Genomic DNA, 7,657 nt, shown 5'->3' with positions numbered 1-7,657 from the left:
TCTAGTGGCTTGCCCTGTCAATGTTGGGGATGGTTTAGAGGTTCTTTGGCGAACAGCAAATAGCCCAACCAAAGAATCTCCAAGACCACTCACACAAGCACTGACAAGGCAAGCCACTAGATGACTAGAATATAAATTGAGAGTGAACCCGACTCCTAACTTCCATTGATATTGTTATCTAATTTGGGTAATGAAACACCTGCAAGACAACAACCAAGCTCAGAGATAACCAAGGACCTCATACTGAATTATAAATTATCCAACCATATTTCAGCCTAGATTTCTCTATAAACTAGCAATAAAAGCAGAAGCAGCAATTAATTATTTTAAGTGGTTTAGATGCAGTCTATGAGAGCCAGTTTGGTGTAGTGGTTAAGGCAGACCATGATTCTAGTCTGGCCTTAGGCACAAAACCATCTGGGTGACTTTGGGCATTTTCTCGCAATCTTGGGAAGGAGGAAATAGCAAACCACTTCTGAAAAACCTTACCAAGAAAACTGCAGGTATTAATGCAGGCAGTCTTTGAGAATAGACACGATTGAATGGAAGATGTAGCCTAGCTAACAATTTGTCCAGTGTACTGCCTATTGAATTATCCATTCTGGCTGGAAATGAAAGCTTTTGAACTATCAGTTTTATTCAATTAATCCAATTTTCTGGGTTTCTATGACACCCTGAATTATCAACCATACCGGGTGTGCTTGGACAACAAACTAGACCAAGGCCATCTGGAGAGATCAAAGAACTAAAAATGGTGGTTGTGAAAGAATTGAAGCCTCATACCTTTTGAATGCCCCTCCAATATACTGGCCTTGGCACATGCAATCAAGATCAGTACCTTAATTTTATATTTACCTTTCCCCGCAAATATGGTTGTGCTACACACCAATATAGTTTGCAGTTCAAGGTTTCACATGAAAACAAGCTAAACCAAACACTTTGATTAACAGTAGATGCATTACTTGCTATTGCATACAGCCCTTTAATCAAGGTCCCAAGCTCACTTATGAGTAACATTCCACAGCAACCACTATTCTGAGTGGGTTCAAATGTTATAGATATTCCGCCAGACATGAAAAAATATCCCATGGAAATCTTAGAAGACAGAATTCGGAGCAATGGCCTTATGCTACAGAACGACAGATTTTGAATGAATGTTAGAAAAAGATATTGCTGAAATAGTTCAGCAATGGAACTGTTTATTAGCAAGTTGATAAGTTTCCATTCACTGGATACCTTCAGATACAGACAACAAGGCATCTGTCATGGATGTTGTAACTGGAGCTCCTATACTATGTAGACAGATAGTAACATAGTCCTCATTTAGCAACTGCAGTTATGATAGTATGTTTGCAACCAGTCCTTGCATTTACAACCGTTGTGGGTCTGTAAAGCAAAGGAAACCTGAGGAAAGATCATAAAGACAGTTATGGTTTCACTTAACAATTAATGCTTAATGACAAAATTGCTGGTCTCAATTGTAGTCACTAAAGAAGGACACCTGTAATTCAAATTGGAAATATATACTACCCCAGGTTTGTACCATATAAGCATGGGACCTTGTTTACATGGTCAGTTATGACAATGGGGGAAGAAATTAAGATGGCAGCACATACATTTTCAATAATGTCACTCATTGTCTAGATACTCTGTGGCAAACACACCACAGAGATTCTCCTAAATTAAAGATCTGAAAAAAAATATCAGACATCAGACCACTGTTGCTGAAAGTTTGCAAAATCATTCTTCATAGGTATAAACTTACTCAGAGGTTTGCTACTTTCCCATTTCTTTCCTGCCCAGTTTTTCTTAGGTTCCCCTTTTTACCTTTCTTAAATCAGTTTAACAAATACATCTTTCCTTGTTTTTTAAACAGCTGATATAATGGTTATATAACAGAAGCCATGCTTTTGAGCTCTGCTCAAGGGTTGTGAAAACAGAACAATTCATTATTAACAGGAGCTCTCCAACATACGTTGGAGACCTGTACACACAACAGACCTAGTTAAAGGAAATGAGTAACAGTTTAGTCTATTTAGGAAAGGCACCCCCCCCCCAAGATATCTTCCCCAGAAAAGGATTAAGCTGCTGCAGTCCACCTTGTGTTCCTGCTCCAGATATAAACCTTAAAATATGCAGGAGACCCAAACTACTGCAAACTGAAAGGGAACAAGAAAAGGGGAACCCGAAAAGGTTTTATTTGTGATTATGACAAAGGAAGCGATGAAAACCTAGAAAAAGCTGCGCTGTCCGTCTACGGAGTCAAGTTTTAGCGACCAAATTAACCTGCAAGCCAGCCCCCTCGGAAGATCAAAGCTAAAGGACAGCCGCCTACAGGATGCACTAAAAGAATATGACACCAAGTTGTCTATCCAGCCCTCTTTGGAAAATATTTGTTTAGGAGAGGCCACCCTCCCCCCCCCACACCCCCATTGCGCATCGCGCAGGACAGCCCCACTCCCCTGGGTTTCCAACGCCTTCACCTTTCCCCACACATTTTATTTTTCCGCGAGTAACGTATGCAAAAGGCTGCCGCTGCTTAGAGAACTCAAGGGGGGCGGGCGTCTTTTCCAGGTGACAAGCCCCTTGTCATCACCCGTCACTTTCCCTTTTGTTCGAGAAATGAGATGAGGGGGGAGGGGGAGGGGGGGGCAAGCAACCTACGACTCATCAAAGGTTTTGTTCAGTTTTGAGGAACCGGAGCCTCGTGCAACCTTTTTTCCAAGAGACCTTTTGCCCCACCCAGGCTTCGGTGGGCTAACTTGTATAAAGGAAGTGTGAAGAATCGGATCTGGATTCGGATTCCTTCCTCTCGCGGGACTCTAATACGGAGCCAAATTAGGAACCCCTGAATCCCGGGGACGCACGCCCGAGTAACTCGCGGCCAGGGAGCTGCCTTCGCCTCGGCCGGTCTCAGTTTGGGGCAGATGAATTAGGTTGCCAAAGCGAAGCCCCGAACCGAGCGACCCGCGCCGGCCTTGACGGGCTTCGCCAAAGCTCGGGTTTATTTAAAGGGCTGGAGGGGAGGGAGCAGGGCGGATTGATTTTTAATGGATTTCTTTCGGTCTCTCAAAACTCTACTAAACATCTCTTGTTTATCCGTGTATCCCTCCGCTTCGAACCTTGCGAAGGATATGTAACCGTATGGGCAATGTTCTTCCGCCTCCCAGAGAGGTGTCGGGACTGCAGAGGCGATGCTTGGCTGGTACCTCTCTTCGGCCCCTCGAGTTAAAACAGTACACTAAGGTAAGAATCTCTGTGGCGATGTATTCCTCCGCTCTCGCAAAAGAGGTCCTCTTCCAGTCTGGAGTGTTCCTCCGCCTTCTCGGAGCGCACAAGCAGGAGGCGTTTCTTATGGCCGTGCGAGGAAGCCGGGGGGCCTAGAGGAAAGACAAAAGGCTCTTGCGCACAGCAGGATTTCGCCCGCGCGGGTCTGCTGGAGGTGACAGGCTCTCCTCGTAGAAGACTCGCAACGTGCCGCGGCCCCGTTGTAGCGCTGCGGGGTCGTTCTGTGCGGCCTCGGGGACTTCTTCTCGCGGACGCGGCGGATGGATCTCTAGGTAGCGTTGCCCGAGATAATTCGCCCTTCGGTGCCGCCATCTTGGATTTTAATCCGCCATTTTTTCCCCCTTGGAATTATTTTTATTATTATTTTTTATGATTAATTTTTTTCCGCCTCTGGTTGGGAGTCTCCGCCTGGACGACAGAGGCTTTGGATTCGGGGGCCGCGGGGGGCGAGCAGGACGGCGGGGCCCTGTGGCAATCGGGAGGTGAGTGCTTCGCGTGGACGAAAGGAGGGGGGAGCTGCAACTGGCACACGGGCAAGGGCCCCACTCCTTCCGGGGAGGGGGCGGGAGGGAGAAGCGAGGCCCGCTGGGTTGGGCCTGTCCGGGCCTAGCCCGGAGGCACAGGCGTTATTGGGGGAGGGGGGCTGCTTCTCGTAGCTGAGGAAAAAGGGGGTCCCCTCGCAGAGAAAATGTGGGGAGAACCTTTATTTCCCGTGGGGCTCGGCCTAAGAGAGGTCTCTGTTGGTTCTCCCCGGAGAGAAGGACAATGCGATGGGGAGTGGGGCTGACAGGAGGACCGGCCGAGGTGAGAGGGCGTCGAGGGAGGTGGGGGGGGGGAGAAAGAGCCAGGCGATGCTCGGTAGAACTCCGAGGGAAGGAACCGGGCCTTCCTCGCAGGGCCGGGGGGGGGGGGGAAGCGCCTGTCAGGCTGGAAGACACAGAGGTAGCCCAGCGGTATCGGGAGAGGCCTTGTCAAGTTGGCGACCCCGACTCGGCGCACCCCGTTGTGGGTTTCCATATGAGGGCGGCTGCTTTGGGTCGCGTCTCCAAGGAGCTGGAAGGACTTGGGGCTGAGCTGAGCTGAGCTCCCTCGGGGTTAGGCCTCGGGAGAGGGGGGGCTTATTAGTTTCAGCGCTTCCCCTTGAGGGCAGGGATCTTCGGATAGGCTCTTCTCGGAAGAGCGGAGCCTGGGAGCCTGCCGTTGGTAGGAAAAGGGCCGGAGCAAGGTAGCTGGTCCTGGGCCACTCGCCACCGAGGCTCCCGCACACCCGCTTGGGATTTAATAGCTATGACAGCTGACATTCCTGCGCTCCTGTGGCATTTCAGAGAGACAGGCCGGGGCGAGATTTCTCCGGGAGGTTCGTAAGCCCGATTTTTGTTCTGAGGGGGTCGTTATTTCTCTCAACGTTTAAAGGGAGGTTTGGGTTGTCGTGCTCGAGGCAGAAACAAACATGACTGGACCGGGTAGGGGTTGACTGTTGGAGGAGCTCGCCGCCCTCGGCCGCTGAGAAAAGCCAGAGGCGGCCTGTAGGGGGCACTGGAGATTTAGAAAAGAGTCTCTAAAGTAGCAGGGACTTCGTATCTACCGTCCCAATCAAGCAGTGAGAGAAGTAGTTCACGCTATTCCTTGTCAATAAAGGTAGTCCTCGATTTACAACAGTAGTTCATTTAGTGACCGTTCGAAGTGACAACTGCACTGAAAAAAGTGACTTATGACAATTTTTCACACCTATGACCGTTGCAGCATCCCTGTGGTCAGGTGATTTACATTCAGATGCTTGACAGTTGGTTCATATTTGTGACGGTTGCAGTGTCCCAGGGTCATGTGATAATCCTTTGCGACTTTCTGACCAGCCAAGTCAATGGGGAAGCCAGATTCACTTAACAGCCGTGTTACTAATGCAGTGGTTCACTTAACAAATGTTGCAAGAAAAGTCGTAAAATGGAGCAAAACAAATTTCTCACTTAGCAACCTAAATTCTGGGCTCAATTGTAGTCGTAAGAGGAGAACTACCTGTACTGGAGTGCATTTGAAGGGAGTATTCCCAGTGTTGTTGAATGAAACTCTCAATAGCCGGGAAGATAATTCTTAGGGAAAGAAAAAATGCAACAGTCTCTTTTGATTATTGTGAATCTGAATCCTATAATTTTGGTTCTTAGCATTTTTTCCTAAAAATGTTGGTTTCAAAGAATATGACTGTACTTGCTAACACAATTAGATGTTAACATCAGCAAGGTAGCAGCATCTTTACTGAGAAGAAAAATGTCTTTGTTGTCTAGCAGTTTGATTAAAGTTGATAATTTACTGTGCTATAGTGTGAAATAGAAATAGATACAGAGATACATTATTGTATCACAAAGTGGTTTGGAAAATAGTTATTTTTAGACAATATATTAGGACACTTGGCATTACTCAAAAGCTTGCTGGTATACTTAGAGGAGAAGGCATATAATATTGAATAAGTATTTCTTAAAGACTTGTTGCCCAAATATTGCTGATACTGTCCTGCAGGGTATAGCTACAAGCAGACTCTGAACTGTGTTATAATTGAGGGTGTGCTTTCAGTCAATGTAGGATACAAATATCACACTACTAGATCTAATCCAGTATTCTCTATTCTGGATCTTATACATAAGAAACACTGGAAGATGCAGTCCTAAAACATCTGAAAGGCACCAGTTATGGAAGATAAACTTAATCTGTGCTTTGCAGCAGGGGAGAGAGAGAGATGATCCTTGGATTATTTTTCAATATACAGAAATTTCATGACCAATTAGTACAGTATGAAAAACGTACCCCAACTATAAAAAGTTTGAAAATCATTGCTATAAATTGAGCTATCTTTCATTCTTACAAAATAAGGGCTAAGGTAGCCTGTGAAGTCATAAAGTTGTGTGATGACTGGATTGTCAGGTTGTCAGTGCAGATTTAGCATGGTAAAATGCTTCACCATTTTCACATTAGGTAAGATTTGACTAAAATGCTTGTTCTTCAGCTAATGTTTTCTTTATATGAATAGTTGAGTGTCAGACTATTAAAAATATATTAATCCCACCTGTTGTCTAATCCCACCTGTTGTCTAAAGTGATTTGTCCAGATATACTGTAGTTTTAAATTTCTTTGTGCCAAATAAGTCAAAAGGTTCTAGAAAAAGTAAAATTAGCCTTTTATTGTGGATATATAATCTTTGGAGCTGTGTAGAATTTGAAAAGTTTAGTTGAAGTCATCTCACAAAATTTTAATGTTATTTGGATAGCTTCTATTTATTTACAAATATATCAGCTTCATGGGTGGTAGCATAATCATGAAATTTAAAATATGTGCAATTTTTAAGATGTCCAAAAGATGTTAACTTTTTCTTTTTGAATTTTTGTTCCAAATGCATACTTTTTGTTCATATTAAATTAGGTTGTTTAATGGGATGTTGGTTTTTTTGTATTTAAATAAAGTATCTTATAAAAACAATGCTAGCCATGAAAAAACAATCTGTGTGCAATATTAATATTCAACTTGGTTGTAAAATTTTGTGTAAGCTATAAATTCGCTACATGATTCTTATTCAAGCTAGATAGTAAACAAAGAAATGGGGGAGTCACTGATATTGTGTGTGTGCATTAGTAACAGTTTTACTAAACAAAGAAAAATTATACCGGTACCTATTTTTTCTACCTATTTTTTTCTTCTTTCTCCTTTGTCAAATAGTACAAACCAAATTGTTATTATTGATTTTATATATAGATAGATAGCATTATACTTGAGTTTCACAATGTATTATATGTATTTTTCTTTGTTTTAATTTCTCTGTAGTGTACATGGCTATAGTTTCCACTATTCCATTTTTTAAATGTTTCTTTTATTTCATAGCCTATGAAAATTATATTAAATGTATTAATGTTGTTAGGCAGATATATTTTGCATTTTAGGTAGATCTTAAGATAGTTTATTCTTTTTTGAGAATGTGACCTACTTTTGAATTTCAGCCATTAAGAAAGGCATTTGTTGGAAAGGTTCTTTTTTATGTATCTAACTTGTAAATACAGTAAGAATTTTGAGATTTGGAGTGGGTTTTTGTTATTTGTTTTGTTTTGTTTGTAATCTGCAATTATTCAAAAATATTTCATATATATTGATTAACAGGGTATCATGAAATTATGATAGTGTACAATGGGGCACTATCTTTACCAGGAGTGGTATTAATGTTAGAGAATGAGTAAGCTTTTAGATTCTCTATAATGCTTAATTAATCAACATTAAACAAATGGTTCTGGTAATTATGTTAACACTGCATGATATGCTGACAGAACTCTGCTGTACTTTAAGTTTAGCAAATTAGACAAGTCCAATCTATTGTCTGTCTTCATATTTCCTA

The 7,657-nt window shown here is 43.0% G+C and overlaps 1 protein-coding gene and 1 long non-coding RNA gene across 17 annotated transcripts in view; one reads left to right on the top strand and one right to left on the bottom strand.

Annotated features, from left to right (window-relative positions):
* Positions 1-1,179: 1,179 nt before the first annotated feature.
* Positions 1,180-2,814, bottom strand: LOC132710742 (uncharacterized). The gene is made up of 2 exons (XR_009621466.2): positions 2,731-2,814; positions 1,180-1,404 (listed from the first exon to the last, which is right to left on the bottom strand). It is a non-coding gene; the product is annotated as an uncharacterized LOC132710742 (long non-coding RNA).
* Positions 2,602-7,657, top strand: part of KMT5B (lysine methyltransferase 5B) — a 37,094-nt gene continuing 32,038 nt past the window's right edge. For 2 of the 16 annotated variants that reach the window (XM_087880927.1, XM_087880904.1), the window contains exon 1: positions 2,650-3,246. The gene's annotated coding sequence lies outside the window, so the exon portion shown is untranslated. Of the gene's footprint in view, positions 3,771-3,815; positions 4,646-7,657 lie in introns of those variants that run through there. The other 14 variants (XM_060687758.2, XM_034416769.3, XM_087880860.1 and 11 more) reach the window with 14 other exon arrangements.

The sequence above is a fragment of the Pantherophis guttatus genome, chromosome 1 (assembly GCF_059756535.1).
Source record: "Pantherophis guttatus breed Tessera chromosome 1, ASM5975653v1, whole genome shotgun sequence".
NCBI classification, from domain to species: Eukaryota; Metazoa; Chordata; class Lepidosauria; order Squamata; family Colubridae; genus Pantherophis; species Pantherophis guttatus.
The sequence above is the reverse complement of the archived record's forward strand: the minus strand, read 5'-3'. Positions and strand labels throughout refer to the sequence as shown.